Below are 19,184 nucleotides of genomic sequence, written 5' to 3'. Positions count from 1 at the left end.
CTCAGGAGAAGACAAAGCAGGAAGCTCACTCCGCGCTCCCGGCGGGGTGGTTTTGAGCAGGACAATCCCTTTGGTCAGTCATCAAACATCAGCATGTGAGCCATCTGCTTCTCTGACTGAAACACCCAACGAAAAGCTGCTGGATTGGAAAAAGGATATTAATCTGAAAAGCGTACAACAAAGCGACTGCAGGGTGTTTCCCCCCCCCTCGAGCCAGAGCGAGCGAGGGAAAGCTGATTACCATGACACACAGGAGCCCTGATCTAATATTCCACTTCAAGATTTGCAAATAATGTGCCCATTAACATTCATTAGCTCTTTAAATAATACCTGCCAGACCTTCCAGGCAAGGAGGAAAGGCCCCTGCGCCCAGAAATCAATCACGCAACAGCCTCTAATTGTGCCTTTTCCACATTTACGCAAAGTTTCAATAAAAACAGGGCCAGGGCAATTGCAGAGCTGAAGCTGCCGCTGCTGCACGCCCATGTGCAGAACTGCACGGAGACGCCTGTCCTGCTCCTGGCTGCAGGACGAGGATCTTTGCTAATTAGTGGGCTTCTCTCTGCAGGGATGTGTCACACCAGCCTTCCACCACCCGAAAGAGCTCCTGTCCTTCAGCTCGTCGGGGCAGCCTGCTGAGATGAGCGTGGTGGCGTGGCCCAGGAGAGGACACTTTCTCTTGAGCTCTGGGGAGCCCCACATCAATACACTGATGCAGAAAAGTTTGAGGGGTCATCCTGCTGCCCCAGGTGGAGTAACACCTGAAAAGAGAAGGAAAACTGACGGCTTGAGGTCAAACTGTGATACCACCTACGAACATCATCGCTCTCAATTTATCACTCTATGGCATCACCTGGACACTTTGCATTCCCTCCAGAACGCGCAGAGTCTCTGCTGAAGGAAAATGGGGAATAGTTACATTTAGAAAGTGAGACCAATACCCCAAATTCTGCCTTCTTCTGCTCTGCTCCCTGACCTGCTGAGCCATTCTGCATCCTTAAGCTCTTCCTGCCTGAGGATTTCTGCTGGCACCCACAGGAAGGTGAGCTGGTCCCAGCCCAAAGCTCTGCAAGTTGTTTGCACCCCAGAGAAATAGGAGTTTTTGACTGGACATCCCCTGGGGGCATGGGACAGGGCAGCCAAGGTTTGCTATTGTGAGACTTTCACAAAGGCCTTTAGGTGTCCCTAGGCAAGACAAGAGACACGCTCTAACCCTTGAGTGCAGCTGTCCCGATCACAGGGGTGAGCAGGGTCAGCCCCCGGCAGGCGCAGCAGCTTTCTGGGTTAGCCACCATCAGCACGCTGTGTCACCCTGCCAGCGCTCCGTGAGCAAAGTTGGGCAATATAAACCTCAAATTAGCTGTCTGAGCAAGCTCGTTCTGGATTTGCCTGGTGCTTCAGTGCTTTAAAAAAGAGATACATGTACGAGACCAGATGAGTAGGTCCCTTCGCGCAAGGCCACGAGCATGCCTAGAGGCATCAGAGGGTCTGTAGCACATCTTCACATTGCTTAGGAAATGGCTCAGCGTTGTCCCAGATGTTACAGTCAAAGCAAAAATCCTGTTTGGGAAAGGCAATGCCTTCCTCGTGCAGCAGCGGAGACAGCTGAGCACTGTTACAGATGCATTTAATCAGCCCAAAATGAGTTTAACTGAGGAGTTAATAGACAACCTAATTAGTGACTTGTCTGTGGTCTAACTAGCCAGGTCAGGGAAGGGCACCAAAAGAAAAGTGATGGATTCTGTAAAGGGTCTGCACATCCGCAGGATTAATGAAAACTGTGTTCCCTGTATGAGAATATTCTCGATCAACAAGAAGAATGGAGGAATTTTTTCAAAGTGTGAAGGTGAAATACAAAGAGAAATAGGGGACAAGTTATTTTTTTAATGTGCAAATGATAACAGCGCATGCATAAGTATCTCTCTCTCGGTAGATATTGCAAAGAAATGCAAAAGCAAAATGAGTTTGAGCGTACTTAAAGGGCAGTGATCTGATGAAGATGAGAAATGCAGAGTTAATGTTCTCTCCTGGATTTCTTCACAAATTTACCAAGCAAGATTTCCACAGACTTCTTCACATCCCTGGAAACAAGGAAAAGGGAATTTCCAGCCACAGAATGAAGCAGAGGATGTTAGCATCATGCCGTGATGGGTAAAACGGACGGGGACCACCACTGGTGATGTAGGAAAGGGAGAGCAGGGAGAGCGTCCTTCCCCATTCTGAGCTCAGCTCTGCTCCCGCTGAGCCCGGGTCCCCAGCTCAGTGCCCCGCAGCTGTTCCCTCCTCAGACCTGCTCTGCCTTACTCCTGAAACTGCCCTCAGAGCCGTCCTGCTATCTCTCACCAGCTCCTATCTAATTTATCCTGCCAGCTACCAAAACTTATTTAATCTAAAGCTCCTGTAAAAAGGAAAAAAAAAACAAACCTGTTTTGTGCTATGTCCTCTCCATCCCCTCATCCGATGCCTGTGTGAACATGGATAAAATCACTATTTAATAGCGCTGGTCAAGCCCTGCTGCTTGTTCAGGAAACTTGCCGGCAGCGTGTTTGGATCAGCTATTACAAGTTTATATGAAACTTGTGAACATCTTGCAGTCCACGAGGAAGGACTGAAGCATCTGTATGGCAGGGACAGCCCGAGAGGGGTCTGCATCCACCTTACACCAGTGCTGCACAGGAGAACATCAGGAGATCAGGATTCACCCAGCTAGACAGCGGGGCTCCCATCAGGGGAGTCTCCTGGGCTCCCCTTACCCTCGGAGGAGATAAGCCAAAGGCTCTGGGGCCGTGGGGCTCTGTCCATGACCCAGCTCTTCCTAAAGCAGAGAGGGGCTGGGTGGGGACCCTGCGTGCACCCAGCCCCTTACTGCTGCCCGTGGGGCTTGCTCGTACCCACAGGAGCTTCCTGGAGCCCACGGTGGAACCAAGGCAAAGTGAGTGACGGAGAACAGATGAAGACATCCCTCCAACATCTCTCTGAAGGTGGCAAAAGCACAGCCTGGATAAGTTTCAGGAGGGTTAAATTTATCCTGGAACAGTTTTCAGCTGTCTTCCCTTGCAATTCCTCCCCAAGGTTTTTGTTTTTTTCCGATCCCTTTTGCAGTCCCTGAATCATCAGCCTCTAATTATTGCCTGCAGATAAACATACACTTCTCCCTGGAAGAAGTCCATATTTTTTTTTTTAAAACCTAAAATTGAGGGCAGTTAGCAGATGCTTGGGTAGTGTGAACGCCTGCAATACATTATTAAAACAAGCTCTCACCCCTCTGCTTTGAGACAGTTGACACCGCTTTCTGTAACACTTAGGCTTTTTGGAAAGTTTTTGTAATCCCAGGCAGATAACAATCTTCAGTCTGAGGAATGTCAGACCGTGTAATTTAACGGCCCTTTCTGGCACTAAAATCAGGGAGTCAATGAAGATTTCTATGCAGTGCATAGCCTCAGCTAAACACTCCTGCAGCCATTTAAAGCAGGAGTGGAAGAGCAGAGACATAAGGGAGCCCTTTCCAATTTCAAAATTACATCCTGTCGCTTGCGCTGGGTCCCCTGGGAACATTTAGTGATGCTGGAAACTCGGGGCCCAGGGCAGAAGAACCCTACTCCTGTGCTGTCCTTATGTCTTTAACATCTCTGCACCCACCACATTTAAAAGCTGAAACAAGGACTAGATTAAGCCACCAGCAACAAATCATTCCCAAGTAATTGCAGTATTAAAAATCTTTGTGTTACAGTTATCCATAAATAAAGAGTTCTTGTAAAAAAAAAAATTTAAACCCCAAAGCCATTGCATTTTATTCCTTAACATATAACCTTATAGAATCCAAAGAGGTTTTCTATCTGTTCTGATTTAAAGCTTCATTTGTGACAAAACAGCATTTTGATGGAAAAAAAATCTTTTTAAAAATACCTAGTTCCAATATTTGATAACTCATAAAAGTGAAGGAAGATATATTTGTATTAATATATCTGAAATGTATAACCTATTATATATAAGCAATATAGTGCTAAACTGAACTAAAATGATTATAATATTAATATAGGGAACATAATATCCAAAACAACACTGGATATTCATGAAGCAGCAAGGCTTGTTTGCTGCACTGAGTTCCCCGTTGCTGATCTCTAGCACTGCTGGTATTTGAATGGCCAAATAAGCCACGCAGGCTTTCACAACGTGGGGCCCGGGAACGGCTGCTGGCTTCGCGGTGACCCACGATGGAGGTGATGGACTTGCTGGGCTTGCCGTGGCCCAGGAGCTGATTATAGCTCGTTTTGGCTGTGATCACCATAATTCAGTGGCTATTGCCCAACTTGTTCCAGTTTAGCCTGTGTAGTTTGAAGCAAATGCTTCAAAAAAACTTGTGCAAATGCTCTTTACATTCATCCAGGCTTGGGGGCTTTTCTGTGACTTTCAAGCCTTATTTAGGAAAAAATAGCAGTGGGGAAAAAAAAAAAACAAGAAAAGAAAGAAAAAGCAGGCTGCATTCAGAGCAGATTAAAGGTAACACTGAGCAGTGCAGCCCAGGGAGGGGACCCTTGCAGCAGCCCTGAACTCCTCCCAACAAAGGGTTTGAGATGCCTTCAACCCACCTCGGCATCTCGACCCATTTTCTACCCAAGGAGGACTGATGCCATCAGGCTTAGGAACAACAGAAGGGTGAGCATAACCTCAGAAAGAGACCAGCAGGGCTTTTATAACTATTATTAATGATGCTCTTCCATATTAATTTGGACCATGAACATCAGTATGATTGTAACTGGAATAATAACTGTTTGTTATATTTTGATTAGGCTGTTAAGGCTGTAATTAGGCTAACAATAAATCCGTAGCTCCACGGAAGAGGTGTTCCCGATTTTCCCATAATGACATTTCCAGCCTGACGAGGCAGGGCAAGGGGCAGTGGGGCAGACGTGGCTCCCGGCTGCCACCATCCGTGACACCCCCGAGCAGCCGAGAATCGCCGGGGGACCTTGTTACAGCTTTGAAAAGGAGCTCGCTGGCCGGTGCTGACATCTGAACACATGAGAGAGGGATGTTTGAGGATGGCCTCGTAGTTAGCAGGTCAGTGAGTCTGCACCTCGCACAAATCATTATTGGTCGGTGCTTCAATTAAAAGACAAGGCAGGATAACTTGTAGCTGTACAATTAATCAGAGGTCAGAGATGGCTGGAGCTGTCTCACCCAAACCGGCAGGACATTGCTGCTTTTATATTCCCAGAAACAAGGAGCTGTTAAAACACAGAATGCACTTTCTTCCCTTCTGGGGTGGTGCAGAAAGACCTGCCCCAGGTGGGCATTTCCTAAATTTTGCCCACAGATGGGGTCATGCCCTGATTAGCAGCTGGCAGTTTTGCCAAGGAGAGGACCACAGCGGGCATCACCCACAAGAGAGGGAACAGAGCACCTGTGCTTCGCTCAGCTCTCCTCTCCCTAGGGCACAGAGTCCTGGTGACAGCTGAGGGAGGGAGCAGCCAAGGGGAGCTGCCATCAATCCATCTGGTGGTGCCTCAAGTTGCCTCCGAGATGAGGATCCCATTAACTTTGTTCCTCTGAAATCCTATTTAGGGAACCAGCTTGTAAGACGCGGAGAAACAACAATGTGACTTTCATATCACTTTGTGAGAAAACTACTTGAATGCGCTCTTAGTTTATCTTGAGAAACCAGTCACTGCAACTGCAAGCCGGAGCTGGAGAACTCACTTTCATGCTGGCTCCAATTGATAAGCCCCAAACCGAGCTTGATAGTTGTGTCTTGTTTACCCAAGTGACAAGATGATTCTTTGTGTCCAAATGCTCCTCTGGAAGTGCATACCTTGGGTAAAGCCTTGCAAGGGACTTTGGTTTTTAATGCTCTCCTTAATTCATGAGGAGGGGAACGGCTGCTGTGCGGGAGCAGTACCGATGCGAAGAGCAACCTGTGAACATTAAGCCTGGAAGCAATCACAGCCTCGGTTTGCCTGGTTTTATCTGTTAATAGTTGTTGCCTGCTCAGCGCACATGTTGTTCTCGGGGGTAAAAATCTGTTTTCATGGAAAGCTGCCGCCTGTCCCGACGTAGCGGTGGTGCTGCGGGAACAGCAGCGCACCGTGGTGCAGGGCACATGTCCTGGTCCCTGCTGGGGCCCCTGCAGGACCCTGAGCCAGGAGGAGAGCGCTGGAGAAAGGGGACCTTCCCAAGTCCTATTTTGGGTGCTTTAAGCACTGCTTGCAGTCCTGCTGACAAATGGCTAACCCAGGGGACATCAGGCTGCAGGGAGGCGGAGGATGCGTTTGTGCCCTCAGGTGGGGGTGGGATTCAAGCACAGGTCTCCTATGCCCCAAATGAGTGCTCTGATAATAGAGTTATTTCAGAATAACTGAGTGTGGAGGAAGAAGGATGAAGGGAAATGATGGGGGAGATCCTCCAGCTGTGGTTTCAGAGCACAGCAGCTGCTGGGTCTGGTATGGAGTCCCATCTTACACGTGTTGTGCAAGACTTGCAGATTAGGTCCCTCTGGGGAGAAACCCTGGCTTTCAGGGCCCTTGGGCACAAGCTGGCTGTGCAGCCCAGTGTCTCACTGGTCCCAGTACTACTTTGGGCACAGGACAGGTTGTGCAGGCACAGGAGCTCTCCTGCTGACCACAGCAAACCCACAAGGAGCTGGCGATGTCTCTGCTCTCCCAGGAGCCGCCTGCCCCAGCAGCAGATCAGGTACAGCTCACCTGCCTAACAGCTGCAGGATGACTTGGGTGAACAGACTTAACTCATTAGCCTTCATCTATTTAAACAGCTAGAGTTTAAATTGCCATTTCACATGTCGTAAACATGATCATGTGGCCTGTCTTTTGCCATGATTTCTTACTTTCTTTGTTAATTTTATTTTGTCTAATAAAGTGTTTTAATTTCCTCTAATTTCCATATTGTACTGTAGCTAAGGAACAGAGATAAAAGGAGCTACAAGAAACTTTGAATAGATAATTGGTTAATTAAACAACTTAACTGGTATGTGGTTTATAACATATTGTTCTCACAGAAGCCACAATATGGTGAACAGCTCCGGATAGGTAATTCCAAGTTCCAGCTTTCTTTTATGGGTAAACACTATAAAAGGGCTGGTAATTGTGAAATTCCTCAAACAGTTAAGCTTACTTTCCCAAAAAGATCCTAAGTGCCTTGTATTAAACCCTTATTCAGGCTTGTCCCCCTGTCAGAAGGGAAATTCTGCTAAAGAATTGATAGCCGTAGGTCAGGGGGGTTTACCCGCTGCACACCCACTGACCTTTTGCAATCACGGGGACCTGCACGAAGCAGCCTGGGGGAAGCAGAGGTGGCCACAGGCGTCACCTTCCTGACAGGGGTAGGACCAGGTGGGGTGGGGAGGTGCTGCAGGAGGTGCTGGAGGAGACACCGTGGGACATCACCCCCCAGGGGTGGCCTGGGGGAGCTGGGAGCTGGCAAACCAAGCGGTGCCAGAGAGCCTGAGGTGAGGGGCAGGGGCCGGAGAGCCAGGCCTGGGAGGAAATGGGAAGGGGGGAAAACCTCCTGTGCCAAGGAGGAGATTTGTAGAGTTTGCTGCAGCCTTGAAATCAATGATTCGTCTGCCTAAACCAAGTCTGGAAGCACGAGTCTCTTTTCAAAGGCACCCTGAGCAGGGGAAGAGCTCTTCATCAACCTTTTAAACATTCTCTTCCATCTGATCTGCTCAGCTTCAATCATTTTCAGTGTGCTTTGTGTCTAATGTTTAAGCTGGGTCTCCTTTGGGCTCCCCAGATCCACCTCAAAGCCCTGGGAGATCCAGGGTAACATCAAGCTTGCACCAGGTGGCCGGAGGAGGCAGAAGTGCTCCTGTTCGCTGTGCTGCCTGCACAGCAGTGCCCTCAGGCTGCTTTCCTAAGCCTTAACTCCCCAAAGAGCTGGTTTGACAGGAGCCACGGAGAGCATCCCTCCTGGTGGCTCCAACAAGAGAAATGCAGCCCGTGTAGGAGGTGCTTGAGCACCTGCATTTGGCATTCCGATGTGTCCGTGTGTGCGCCCTGTGAACCCTTCCGTGGTCACTTCAGCGGCAGTTTAGACACCTAGGTCTCACTGGCACCTGCAGCTGGATGCTGCCACGTGGGTGTCTGGAGCTTAAAGCAAAGCCCACCTGAGTGCAGGGTGGCTGGGACTGTGCATCTCCAGCCAGGCATGAGACTAGACATTAGACAAGTGCTCTCTGGAGGGAGCAAAATGGGACCAGCAGCTCCACTCAAAAACAAATAGAAAGAGAAATAACAGGGAACACTGGTTTAGTCCTCAGTTCCAGGTGATTTCAGTAATTGGAAAATCATGGTTGTGAAACAAGTCTTTGCAGAGCATCATAATCAGCCACACAACTCAGCGGGGCCCGACTGCAGCAAAGTGGCTCTAAAGACCCCGTAAGGAACGTGCGTTTCTGGGGGGCAGATGTGTCGTTTTGAGGAGTCATCTCTGTGAGCAGCGATTCCCTCTGAAAAACAGTCCCCAGGACCACAAGGATGCAGTGATTCATGTAATACTCGAGACTTCAGCCGGCTTGCTGACAGACACTGTCACTCCAAGGTCTAGCTGCTGGAAGTGGATGCAACGAGAATCCGAACTGTAACTAATGTGCATTTTTTTCTTCCACAAGAGCAAAGAAAAAGGCTTAGAGCACAAGTAAGAGCCTCATCTCCTTGAGTCTGGGAGATCTGATTCAGAGGAGCACCATGGGCTTGCAAGGAGACGATTGCTCCCACAATTAAAGCCAAGTGCGTGCTCACACTGTGCTCGAGTGACACCTACGTGGGGGCTGTCCTCGAGTGATGTATTCTGTTCACGCATACTCCCCTCCACGTTATTAGGTTTGACTCAGTGCTTTAAATTCTGCTCTGAGCAATCCATAATCTCCAACCAAATAATCATAAAGGCCCTGTCGGCCTTAAAACATATGTCTCTGACAACAGCAATAAACCTATTTATTACTATTGTGACCACTGAAGAAAAGACCATGCAATGTGTGCATCACACCACCCAGATAATTTGCAAAGCAGGCCATACCCAGCTTGCACTAAATAATGAGATAAGGTATTATTCTTAAGACCAACTGATCATGTATGTGGGCATTTAAATATCAGAGGCAGTTACCACTGTGAAGACTGGGAGAGGAGAAAGACATAAAATGAGATTAAGCCAGAAGGATATGAGCTGCCATAAAAGTAACTCAATAAAGAAGGCACAGAGCTCAAGCCTGTACACCCACAAGCATCCCAGCACCGTGAACCTACAGTTACATTAGGATTGGGTCAAAAAACCCAAGGATGGGAAAGAGTTTTAGGTAGATGAACGTTCTTCCCAGGTGCCCCAGATCTGGGTACCTGAAATTGGTTTAGGACCAGCAAGTTTCTGCTACCTCTGGTGCTTGCTAGAGCAAAGCAACCACTGCCCCAGAGGTTCTGAAGCAATAAATGTATTGACAGAATAATGATAATGTGTTTGCAGTAGAAAATTGCCTATATTCAGGCAGTGCCATGCTATAACTCTGCAACAATAACAGGCAGCCACAGAAATAGGAAGAGAAACAGCTTTGGAGAGATTTTCAGCTTTTAAAGAGAATTAAACAAAATGAAAATCACTAGCAATACATGCACTAAAATAGAATCACACAAGAAAAGAGAAACAATGTGGGCTCCACTGGGGTATCTCTACATATTTAAGAACACAAATGTCTACAGGACCCAACAAGCTTTATGGTCTTAGCTTCTCTCCACTGATACATAAAAATCAAGAGAGACTTGCAGAAAGAGAGTTAATTCACCATCACATATGCAGGGAGAATAGCTATAATAAAAATGAATGTGCTCCTTGGCTAGTATTTATTTTTCAAATGTTCCTACTAAAATCTTGGGTACAATAGTAGCAGTAGTGCAAGAGGACATTTCAGACTTTTATGAGTAAAAAAAAATAAAATAAATCATAAGAGAGGGAGGGCAGAGGAAGCGAAAGAGATGGCATTCTCCTATGTAAAAAAAGACATGATCAGGGCTAGACTAAGAAAGCTGTTCTGCTGTTAGAGATTATAGCACGAGTTTTAGGAGCTTCCCCCATTCCACAAAGATTATCTTTGGAGCTCGTGATATGTCTGCGGCAGGAACAGCCTCTTGTGGATGCTCTCAGCAGTGGATGGCAGGGAATATTGACCGGCACTGCTCAAATCCGATTTTCCCCTCAGCCTGCTGTTCCCCAGTTTACTGGGGAAGGAGAGCGCACTGACTTGCAGAAATATATTGAATCCTAAGATCAGGGATAATTCTGACAAACAGAATGAAATACCAGACTCTGTACTTAAAAATCTATGTATTGGCTAGCAAACAGCCTTCACTATACATAACAACATTCGTTGTTATCCTTCCATTAAAAAAAAATCATCCTAAAACCCTTCTTAGGAGCTTATCAAGGGTATTCATATTGATGCGATCTGATATGAGTGAGTCTAATATGCTTCGGGCCATACCTATTGCCACCGAGAGCAGTGGGAGAGCTCTCAGACTTGAAAAGGAGGTGGGGGGGGCCCGGCAGCAGCAGGGGCGGGCGGAGGGGACGGTTCAGCCACATGAGCAGCATCGTGCTGGGGGAGTGAGAGTGACTCCAGCATCAAAGCTGTCCTACTTCCAGAGCCTTAGCATATCGCCAAAGCACGATTTGGGGGAAAGGACTTCAGCACAAACCACGTGCCACCGGAAAATTTGATAATAAATAAATTACAGCCCACTTCCAGAAATGATTTCCTATGATCAATAATGAATAAAAAAAAGTCAGGTCCAAAGACGTGTTGTGCTACCGTGACGTGTACATGAGTGACAGCAAGGCTTTTGCTTTGGTAGCAAAATCAGTGCCTGGTAAAACATCACTTTTCCCTTGGACTTGAGGGGTAGAGATAGAGAATAGAAAGAGATTGAAAGAGAAATCCAGCACCCCCAGCGAGGGCCCTGCAGCACTGCCCCAAACCAGACCGGGTCAGGGATGTGAAGCCACTCCTAGGCTCTTTGTTGCTGCACTGCATGGGCAAAATATTGCAAGCCCAGGGGCTTTTTCTTTCCTTGGGATTGCCTCAGGTCTTGCTTAGGACTACCCAAACCTCCTTGACCAGCAGGCATGCAGAGCTCGGCTGCTGGGCCAGCCACTCGTGCGAGCAGCCCGGGGCTGCGTGACGCCGTGTGGGCTGTGGGTCAGTGCCACGCATCCCGTGCCCAGCTCAAGGCCAGGCATCGTCTTCATGGATAAAAATCACTGAAGCAAAGGCTTCTTGTGACCAGAGTTTACGTACTCCGTGACTCAGCCAGAAGCAGAACAATGAAGTGCAAATCCACCCAGTCAAGTATTTACTTAAAAGCCTTTAAGAACCCATCTCATGTAACCAAGAACACTTGCGCACCAAGCATCTGAGGAAAGCCAACAAATTTAAGAAAATAAAGAAAAGGAGTATAATAATTGGGAAGAGTACCAAGAATAGTTGACATAAAGCCAAAACCCTGCAATCCCACGGCAGGAGAAGAAGCTGTGATGCTTTAGCACAGTTCTTGGTGACTCCTGCAGCCTGCAGCAGAGCAGGCTCAGCGTGCGGAGGACTGGGGAGAAGGGCACATGCCCTCAGCTTTCCCCCAGGTTGCACCCACAGGCCAGCTCATAGCCTTCCAGCTAAGCTGAGAGCCGACTGAAGTCTGAAACAAGCTGCCCGAGCTGGTGCCGAGGTTTGCTTTCCCATTCACAGCGTGTTGCAGGGCAGCTCTGCACCGAAGATGGAGACGAAAAAGTGAACGTGATGGTGAGTGGGTCAGCATGCGGCAAGCAGCTGCTCTGCTCCCAGAATGAGCATTTCGAGTCCCTTTATCTGGCTGCTGGGTGAAGTCATGACACCTCCGAGCTCTTCTGCCTTGAAGGACGCTGCAGCTGCTGGCTGCTGGATGCCAGCACCGCTCCCGCCAGCAGGAGCTGCCCCAGGACTCCTCTGCCTGGGACTTCTGCAGGACAGGCAGCGCCCACCCCACATCTGCACATCCTACGGACAGGGGAGGGGGAGAAGTTGCCACGTGGGCTTCGGGGGGCTGGGTGTACGTTTTCTTGGTATCTTTAATTTGGGGATGCAAGGAGGTTTATTCCTGGTGCTGCACTTCAGCTGTGTGTAAACCCATGGTTTTGGGTAACAGGGAGAACTGCCATTTCTTCCACTTGTTCTGTAATTTGGTTTGGAGTGTGCTGTCTTGGCTTGGGTTTGCTTTTCCTTCCTCTAAAGAATCGTTGAGCAGCCAGATGTTCAGATGGGCTTTGGGGTGGGAAGCTGCATCTTGCGGCCGTGCCCAGGATTAACCTGATCACCAGGTCTGGGATCAAGAGGGAGGTTTTCCTAAGTCAGGGATCACAGGGATGCCTTCACATTTTTCACCTTCCTTTGACACGTGGCTTTTTGTAGTATTTGGTATTTTAGACTTGGAGCTAAGTACATTAAAGTATGTTGGAGGATTAGCTGTGGCTTTTGAAGCTCCAGGATGTTCTTCTGAACCCCTGGATTTAATTTCTATTTCAGAGTTGCTTGAGCTCACCGGCTGTGATACATCACACATGATTTTGAGAGGGACCCAAGAAAATCCCTCCGGTATTTACCCTTATGGGTTAACAGCCACTTGCCAGGGACACATGGAAAAGCCTGCCGAGCGAGCCACAATATAGTATTTATTATGTTACATTATTTCTCAATTATTATTTAAATTTTTAACAGCTCTTCAGCTATTCTATGTAGGATCAGTGTTCAGCAAAATAACTTCAGCAATCTGGTTCTGTTCTTTGTTTTGGCCCAGCATTCTCTTCTCCCCATCCGCTGAAGCCTTCTTAATATTTCGCATTATTGCAGTGCATATTACCAGGCCACACGTTCCCCAGGAGTTTCTCCAAAACGCTTGGAAGCCCATTGCGCAGCATCTCAAATTTAAGTGCATTTGATTCAATAATATAATTTAATAACCACCATAGTTAGTTTAGAATGAAAAATATTTCATTATCTCTAAACTCACAATATGCGGTCCTGCTTTTATTTTATTTTTTATTTTTTTAAATTACCGAGTAGAAATATTTTTGGAACATTTACTTTTCAGTATCACTGCCATCAATTTTGTCATGCCCACTCAGTATTGGGCCTTATATCAGCATTAGATCCCTTTTAATTCTTAAAATCAGATTTCTTTTACTTCTGATACAGTGTTAGTTTTTTCTTTTGTTCCTTACATTCCTAACCACATACTTTCAAATAATATAATAGCTCAGCCTAAAAGGTAAGAAACAGATAATTGGTGCTATATTCATTATTCTCTTCCTTTCTTTATATACATGCACATGTATATGTGTGCACTAACAGCTGCTGCCTGTCCTCTGTGTTTAAAAGAACTTCTTTACCTGTACGATGTGACAACTTTATGGACGTAGATGCATCACACGCATGTTTACAGACAAGGCACCAGCACCCATCTCATCCATAGAAGCACAAACTGGAGAGGGGGCAGATTTGGATGATTTTGGTGCAGGCTGAACTCTGACTCACAGACCAAGCTACCATTCCTTTTTATCAGAACAGGGCTGGGCTTTCAGATCACCCCGTATTACTGTCGTACTAGCCTTTCCTAGGCTGCCGCTGTGCAGCAGCTGGGGGCACTGCAGGAACCAGCCCCGTTAGCTCCTCCTTGCCCTTTGGGCTCTACCCGCAGCTGCCTGGCTCAGCCTGGCACCAGGACTGGGCAGACCCAGAGCGCTGCCCCTCTGGAGCCACCGAGCCTGTCCCCACTGCAGCTGTGCTGCTGCTGGGCGATGGCAATGGTGGTGGTGGTGGTTGGTGATGGTGATGGCAGTGGCAATGGTGATGGTGGTGGCAATGGTGATGGCGATGGCAATGGCAATAGCAATGGTGATGGTGATGCTGATGGCGATGGTGGTGGTGGTGATGGTGGTGGTGATGGTGGTGGTGATGGTGGTGGTGATGGTGATAGTGATGCCTGGCTGGGGGAGGAGCTGTGAGAGCGGTGCTGGATTCTGGCACAGAGCCAGCTCCCTCCTCGCCGGTGCCTCCCCCCACCCTCCCTTCCCTGCCCTCTGGATCCGTGGCTATAATCAAATCATAACTTTTATTAAATTTGAGATTACTTTTTAATGGAATCAATTTCTTGCGCGGTGCTTTTCCCTTCTGCCCCGCGGCTCAGCCGCGCTCTGCGCTTTTGTAGTTTTGTTTTGTGTTTTTCTCTCTGCTGCTGCCCTAATGATGAATGCAGGCTGTGGGGGTGAGCACGGATAACCCTGTCCCCCACCTTTTGCTGCAGCACCTCTGGGTTCACAAAATTCTTCCCCTGGAGGGATGGGAGCCCTCACCTTTCCTCTTGGCTTTACTACTGTGCTGGCAACAGCGTGCTAGATCCAGCTGCTCTGAAGCTTCTGCACCTCCTGGCCAGGCTGAAGGCACCAGATGGGTTCCTGTGCTCCTCGTCATTCCCTGCGGGAGGTCAGAAATTTATAGAATGGCTCAGGTTGGAAAGGACTTTAAAGATCATCTAGTTTGACCCCCTGGTTCACGGTGCTCAGCCAGGCTAAGGATGCTCACTGCAGGACAGCCTCTCCTCTTCTCACCAAGAGCACTGGAGATGCCACTGTGCACAGCAGCTCAAGCCCAACCTTCCCAGCCTTCATGGTTTTTCACTTTTCTAATAACTATTGCCCAAAATGGATTCAACTTTGCAGTTTTATATAACTTTCTGCTCATCTTCCCCGCCTCCCCTTCTGCTTATTCTTTTCTCTTTCTTTCTACAACACCTACAGATCGTATTATATCCTCTGATGCAAAAAGGCCCATTCTGCTTTCACTTGTAACCATATAATGACAACAAGAAAAATAACAGCGGCAGTTTTTATTTGGTCCTCCTCCTCCTGCTGACATTCTTGAAAAAGAATTTAAGATCCTAACTTTGGATCTCACATATGAATGTTCTGGGTCTGACAGATTTCTTGGTGAGAAACTGTAGTTTCTAAATCCTTATTTAGGAACAGCAGGTCAGGCTGCCTCCTTGTTGTTTCAAGACCTGGCTCTGGCTCAGGCGTCTTTCTCACAAAACCTTCCTCCCAGTTTCTGCTACCTGAGTTTTGAAAAGATGGATTTGGTCTGGTCCAAAGGCACGTGCAGCTCGGGCTCGTGGGCTCTGCACGAGCTGTGTTGTAATCTCATTGATTTTCTTTGGGAATTTAAATTTAATTCCTTCCAAACAAATAAAGATGCATTATGTGGAGTGATTTCTTTGGGCGAAGCCAGAGCAGCAGGCACAGATTGCGGCGGGAAGCAGCGGTGCCTTGAGGCTGCCAGCTCCAGCATCTCCCTGCCCGCCCCGCACCCATCCTGCACCCAACACGCAGCAGGGGGGAGGCCCAGCGCGGGGTGCAGACAGCACTGGCGATGAGGTGTTCAATGCAACCACCAAAAAAATGATTTCATCCATCCCACGCTTTGCTTCCATCAGCCTGCCGGAGCCTCCTGTCCCACCATGAGCATCCTCGGTGTTTGTCCTGAACGCAATGCCAGCCGCTATTGGCATCGCACAGCGTGCCAGCTCTCCTTCTGGAGGAGTGATGCTGAGAGCTACTGTCTGCTTTGCCCATTAAGGAACAATATCAGCATTTTCCTCCAAGTCTGGTACTTGCTTTTGGTTTAAGGAAGAGCATAGGAGACCCCTCGTTGATTCGGTTTCTGGTGTGTCTGTTCTCGCTGTTTCCCTGAATGCACCAAAAATGCTGTCGTGGCCAAGCTTCCATGCGGCCAGAAATGGGTACTCTGTGGTTAACACACCTCTGTAAGCCTTCACAGCATTTAACTGCTTCCTAAACAGTATCAAATGCCTCTTTTCATTCAGGATTTGATGGAGATTTTATATATTGTCCTATACATCCTTCCTAAGATGAGAATTCGCAGCTCTTTCTCCAAACTAGAGAAATATCTCTTGCCGTAACAACGTGATGAGAAGCCCTAAGTCTGTAGTCATTCAGGTAACTTTCTCCTTTCTTCTTTCAAAGCCTTATTTTATTTTTCAGCCAAGTCCATTCTGTGTGTATCAGTGCCTGTGAACAAAAGGATGTTATTCTTTGAGATTCATTTGAAATGCTCTTCCATGGTCATTTATGAAAGCATAAAAATAGATTCAGTCCTGAAGCATGAGACACATCACTGAAAGCTATATATATATATATGAATAGATATTTTTGTGGGTAGTCTTTTAAGGACTGTATTCCCTTTTTTGGCTATGCACATGGGGTTTATTCCTGCAAAGGGTGAAGTTCTTTCCAGTCTCACACAAATCACCAGGACTGAGGGAGCTGCAGTTCTGCCATAATTCTGCCTGTAATTAATAAATCATCTGAAGAGCAGAGAGTAACAGGTACACTTTGAGGTCCAACAGGAGACTTTCAAGTACAGAAGTCTTTAAAAATTGAAGAAAAAAAAAAAAGGTCTGTTTTGGTGTCCACTACTAGCTCCTATATTTCTGTTGCTAGGATCTCTGAGGAAGCTCAGGTTTTGTTGATCGGGGCCCTGCTGCAGGTTTAGCAGATAAAGCCTCTGGTGTGGGAGCTGGGTCCGGCCCCAGCGTGGCTGGGCTGGGGACGGACATGTCCCCTTTCCCTAGGATGGGTTTTGTGGTGCCACCGCAGCTTTCTCCATGTGCTGTCAGAGTGGCCAGGCCAAAGAAGTGGTTTTTCAAACATCGACTTTCTGGCTCTTTTTTAAGCCTCAGGTCACAATAAGTAGTTCACTCTCTTTCTGTTACACTCCTCCATCAAGAACATAAATGCTGGCCGATGCTATCCAATTTTATTAGGTAAAATCCCATCAAAAGATCATTTCCCACAAAAACATTGTCGTCACAAGGATGGCTGTGCACCTTGGTGACCTGTGACATGTTTCCAACTCACCGAGTCTTTTCCTGGCAGTTGATGCCTGCCTGCCTGCCTACTCCCCTCTGGCCGGTGAGCACCTGCACCCCAGCACGCTCAGAAATAGCCCTGGTGTTACCATCCTGGGGCTGACAGGTTATGGTTTCAGCTCTGCTCACCACAACGTGCCCCGATTGCACCCTCTTCTCCTGGGACCTGGCTGGCAGAGCGGCCCCAGTGTCTTCCAGGCTTGGAGATATCCAGGACGGTGGCCAGCAGCCTCTTCTGCACCCTTGCTGCTGGCCCAAGGCACGTGGTGACCTGGCGAACGTCTCACCAAGTGTCCTCTGGGGTTTATTTCCCACTGAACCGAGAATATGAATGCTGTCCCTTCGTCTCTGAAGGAAGCACATTTTTCAGTGGCACTTTCAAGAGGACAGCCTGTCCTTCTCTAAAGCCATCACAGCGTAACACCCCAATCTGCAGACAAACATTATGCAAATGTCTCTTTTTACGGCCACAGTCAGAAATGTGTCTTTTCTTGTGCTTCATTAGGACATTGGCATAAAACATCATTGCAGCCTCAGAGATTTGCATCTTTTCCATCAGAGAGACAGGATTGTTTTCTAGCTTATGTCTGTTTTCATTTCTATTGCTTCCAGAAGCCCTGTCCCATTCCTTGCTGGTCAGAGGTGCACTGGTAGCCCAGATCTTGATATCCAACGATTTGCCAAGTTGCTCTGTCTCCTCAGTATTCCATGGACCATCCACACCTCTGGTGAGGCTGCATCTGGAAGAGAAGAAAGGAGAGAGATTTGGGAAAAAAAAAAAAGTGGAGTCAACCCCAGGTTGGTGCTGGGCACTCTGGCACCTTTTGGCACTTAATGCCACCTTTGCTCTGGGCCCAGCTCACTTCCCATTAGCTGGTCCTGGGCTCTGCACGCAGAGTGCCACAGGACTCAAAGCTTTGCTGAGGAGGACGGCGTTCCCAGCATCTGTCCGTCTGCTCTGGAGGCACCGCAGCCCCTGGGGAAGCGTTCATCCATTTCAAACCGCAAATGCACATGGTACACTCCACGGAACAATAAAAAAGAAAAGTTTTCCAAAACATGAAGCTGCTCTGCCTGAAAGTCCTTGAATTTTAATCTAATGAGCATGGTGTCTGGTTGTGTATTGCTATTTTCCATCGGGAAGCAACATGGCACCTCTCCCCCCAACCTACTCTCTCTGTAAGAAATCCCCTCCTGTTCCCGTAAAAGAAGAAGAATAGCAACCATAATCAATTGCCTTCTCAGTGATTTATAAGAACGTACCAATTCCTCCTCCTGTGCCTGAAAACCTCTCCTTTCTACTCACCACTCCTGTGACCCTTCTGATGTGCCGGGGAAGGGCGGCTGACCCAGACCCTTGCCTGTCCCCAACGCGGCTGGGTTGCTCTGACCAGGGCTCCGTGCTGGGGCAGGAGAACCTCACCGTGCCCTCCCAGGGTGGCGGGACCCGCGCCCACCACTGGCTGACATTTCTCCATCCCCTGATGTAATGCGCGTGTAGCTCTGTTTCCTTGAAATATGAAAGGCGGAGGAAGTAAATATAGCACTTACTTGGAAGAAAGCACTAGAGGAATACTAAGTGAGCTGTTTGGTTTGACATAGTACAGTGTGTACCTGACTTCATTACTCTGGCGACATATATACTGCTCAAAGGCATGTTGATAATTATTAGTGCCATTTATTTATTTATTTATTTCGTTCTCACCTTAAACAGAACTAGGTGTGCTGCGTGTTTTGTGGAGAGATACTTACAATATGCTGTTTGTGTTGGAAGCGGTGACCGTTTTCTAATTGTTCATGAAATGAAAATAGTCGTACAAAGCTGGTCTTTTTTTTAATCCTGAAAATGAACATTTGTAATCACTGTTCTACTGAGAAGCATCACATTCCTGCAGACTCTGCTGAAAACAAACACAAGAATTTCCACCCTTGAAAATATTTTGAGAAATATAATGAATGAACTTGAACACACTAAATCAATTTTGTTTGCATCCTTGGCAGCAAATGCCATACTAAAATTTCTGTTAAGCTCTGGAAGGGCCATTTTGTGGTGAGAAAGAAAAAGTCAGCCCCTTGGATTTTCCGTAGCAGATGCTAGCCTTCTAATGAAAAGCCCAGATAGTAACAAGCAGGCACTGAACTAGTGGTTTGCCAGTGCCTTGTGTACAAATTTGGTAATTAAAAATTTAAAAAAAAAAAAGCACCAAAAAA

General features: G+C 47.6%; 3 long non-coding RNA genes across 3 annotated transcripts in view; 2 read left to right on the top strand and 1 right to left on the bottom strand.

The window, feature by feature from the left end:
• LOC310881439 overlaps window positions 1-758 on the top strand; it is a 63,571-nt gene extending 62,813 nt beyond the window's left edge. Inside the window, exon 10 of the long non-coding RNA XR_014572368.1 lies at window positions 6-758. This is a non-coding gene — a long non-coding RNA (uncharacterized lncRNA). The remainder of the gene's footprint in view (window positions 1-5) is intronic.
• A 1,111-nt stretch (window positions 759-1,869) lies between these two features.
• LOC310881442 lies at window positions 1,870-6,821 on the bottom strand. The gene is made up of 2 exons (XR_014572402.1): window positions 2,425-6,821; window positions 1,870-2,081 (listed from the first exon to the last, which is right to left on the bottom strand). It is a non-coding gene; the product is annotated as an uncharacterized lncRNA (long non-coding RNA).
• A 4,151-nt stretch (window positions 6,822-10,972) lies between these two features.
• LOC310881637 lies at window positions 10,973-17,708 on the top strand. The gene is made up of 3 exons (XR_014572482.1): window positions 10,973-11,797; window positions 15,909-16,041; window positions 17,586-17,708. It is a non-coding gene; the product is annotated as an uncharacterized lncRNA (long non-coding RNA).
• The last annotated feature ends 1,476 nt before the right edge of the window (window positions 17,709-19,184 follow it).

Source organism: Anser anser (assembly GCF_964211835.1).
Source record: "Anser anser genome assembly, chromosome: 14".
Lineage (NCBI taxonomy): Eukaryota > Metazoa > Chordata > Aves > Anseriformes > Anatidae > Anser > Anser anser.
This window is presented reverse-complemented; position numbering and strand designations above follow the sequence as displayed.